Below are 3,096 nucleotides of genomic sequence, written 5' to 3' on the forward strand. Positions count from 1 at the left end.
GCAGTGTATTCCAATCAGTCCACCTGTTCTGCTCCCCACGCTGTCTCTGGTGAATCCTCTCATCTCCCCATACCTCTAGCCTACACCTCAACTCTTGTATGCATAAGTAAATAAATCTTTAAAAAAAGAAAATGAAGGCAAGCAACAGACTAGGAAAAAATATTTCCAAAATACATAGTAAAGAATTTGTATTCAAAATTTACAAAGAATTCTTACAATTCACTAATTAGATGACAAATTAAAAAACACATGCAAAGAATTCAGAATAGACATTTCTTCAAAGAATATGTGCAAAAGGCTAATAAGTACATGAAAAGATGCTCACCATCATTAGTCATTAGAGAAATGAAAATCAAAAGCATGTGATCCTACTTCATACCCTCTAGAATCACTATAACCAAAATGACAATAACAAGAGCCTGTGGATGTAGAGAAATTGGGACCATCATAAAAAAGCTAGCAACTGGGCCCTCCCTGGTGGCGCAGCGGGTTAAAGCACTGCACTGAGAAGCTAAAGCCACTTCCACATGAGTTCAATTCCCGCCTGCCCTGGAGGTGACCACATGGCATGGCAGACCTCTCCTGACCAGCCCACTGCTCCCCTCAGCAGTGTACTTTGTTGATCTGCCTGTTCTGCTCCCCACTCTGTCTCTGGTGAAGTCTCTCACTGCCCCTGAGTCTCTGGCCTGTACCCCAGTTCTGTATGTACAAATAAATAAAATCTTAAAAAAAAAAAAAAAAGCTAGTAACCATTTTAGAATATACTTTGGCACATTCTCAAAAAATTAAACATAAACTACCACACAACTCAGAGGTTCCATTTCAAAGTACATACCCAAAAGAAATGAAGACATATGTCCTCACAAAAACTAGCATACAAATGTTTACAGTACCATTGTAAATTACAGTAAAAAACTAGAAACAATCTAAGTGTTATTAAATTCATGAAAGGATAGACAAAAAATGTGGTGTATTCATACAATGGAGTGCAACTCAACAATAATAAGGACCAAGTAACTGACACATTATGAACCTCAAAATATAATGCTAAGTAAAAGTCAGACAATGCAGACCATGTACTATGTGATTTCATTTATATGAAATGTCCAGAAAAGGTAAATTTATTCTGATAGGAAATAGTGGTTGCTCAGTGCAAGAAATTAACTGAAAATGCACATAAGGGTTCTTATGGCAGATGGTATGTGTTGGTTGTCCCACTTGGAAGTTACTAAACTCACTGAATTATACACTTGAAATTGGTAGATTGTATAATATGTAAAATAATCCTTAATAAAACTTGAAACAATAGTTTAAAAAGTCACTCTGAGAGAAAGGTGAAATCCTTGAGAGTGTAGTGTTTCCTTTGCTTTGCAAAATAGTCTAACTTCTTGACTATCTAATATGGGATTGGCATTATTTCAGACCAGAAGGTAAACAGTGCAGACAGGGCTTGAAATCAGAGTTTTGGTGTTCAAATACTACACCAGACAATACTGAGCCTTCGGACAAGCCCCTCAATTGTTCTGTGTCTTGGTTGTCTTAGCTTGTAAAACTGAAAACAGAAACCCTACTTTCAACTAAGGATTAACTCAGCCTTGATATATACTTGTGTTACATTCCTCCCAATTATAATTATTTGTTAACTGTCTACTTTGTTTATCCCTGTATCTGGGAACCTAGCAAATACCTAGAAATAAATATTAGTTGAATTCCATTTTTATTTAAATTTGAAGTTAACTTTTGGGAGATTATTAATTTACTAGTATGTACCTCTTTCCCCAAATGAGATATGCTCACCTACCATTTAGAGAAGACATGTTTTTATTTCCTAATTGGTATAGCAGGATAGGGATGAGCCTACAGTTCTAGGTAGATATGGTAAGACTGACATTCTCATCCAGGCTGAGGTAGATGAAGAGTGCTTTGATCCTTAAAGAAAGCACTTTGGCAATATAGAACAGGAACATTAAAAATATTTATGTGCTTTATTCTAGTAATCTCTTTTCAGAAGGCTTACCAAGAAAATAACATTAAAGGAAAGTTAAGATATCCACTGCCATTATTCTATAGAAACATCCAAAAAGTTCTTCACATGTAGTCTGATTGAGCTTAGTTCTAGACATTTTATGTAACTATGTAACAACAGTTTTATATATGTGGAGAGAGAGGTATTTCTCTACATTGTGTACCCTTTCATTATTTAGAAAAAATTACCCTGTGCTTATTGGAACCCATTGATTTGAAAAAATAAGGTCAGTTACCACCCTTCATAGTTTGTCAATCAGATATCACCTATATATTTCCCTGAACTGTTAGGAATATGTTAAAGTATAAAGTAGTGCAGTAAGCACTACATTGCTTGTTCCATATAATATGATTGAGGCCTGAAACATAATGACCAAGCTATGTAATGGCACAGTGAACTTATCTGGGATTCTTATCACATAAGGCTCTGTTAAAACTTGAAAAACTTGACTTTATAATATTGTTTATGTATTTGCTGACCTCTAATCTTTCTGTAGACCTTAAAAATCACTAACTACTGCTTAGGTCCTGAGAAAGTCACATTAGCTCTTTTGTGCAAGACCGTTTAAGTCTGTGTTGTAAGGAGCCATGATCAGAAGTATCAGGGATTGCATTATGATATGAATACAATTTTTAAGGTAATTTCTAATGTAGCATCATTAGTATCCTGTTCTTTAGAACACTTTGATTTGTAAAATCTCAAGAGTTTTAATATACCTTCTGACATTTTCCTATCTTCATTGGTTAAGCTTTCTGCTGAAGTACAGTCATCACTATGGGGTCTATATTCATTTAAAAAACTCTAGTTAGTTTGAATCTTAATCTACCCCATAGCTTGTCTCTGGAATGAAGTCTAGTTTTCTGAAATTAGTTTCTGAATCAAAATTGTTACTTTCCTTTGGGTATATCTGGCATTATAGAGGTGAATCAATTTTAATTTATTTTAAAAATTAAAATTTCTTGGCCCTCCCTGGTGGCACAGAGGGTTAGAGCACTGCACTAAGAAGCTTAAGCCACTTCTGCATGAGTTCAATCCCTGCCTGCCCCGGAGGTGACCACATGGCGCGGCAG

The 3,096-nt window shown here is 35.5% G+C and overlaps 1 protein-coding gene across 1 annotated transcript in view; it reads left to right on the forward strand.

Annotated features, from left to right (window-relative positions):
- Positions 1–3,096, forward strand: part of GREB1L (growth regulation by estrogen in breast cancer-like) — a 218,656-nt gene that overhangs the window by 152,119 nt on the left and 63,441 nt on the right. The gene's annotated exons all lie outside the window — the stretch shown is intronic.

Source organism: Condylura cristata, unplaced genomic scaffold, assembly GCF_000260355.1.
Source record: "Condylura cristata isolate star-nosed mole 26May11 unplaced genomic scaffold, ConCri1.0 scaffold00016, whole genome shotgun sequence".
NCBI lineage: Eukaryota > Metazoa > Chordata > Mammalia > Eulipotyphla > Talpidae > Condylura > Condylura cristata.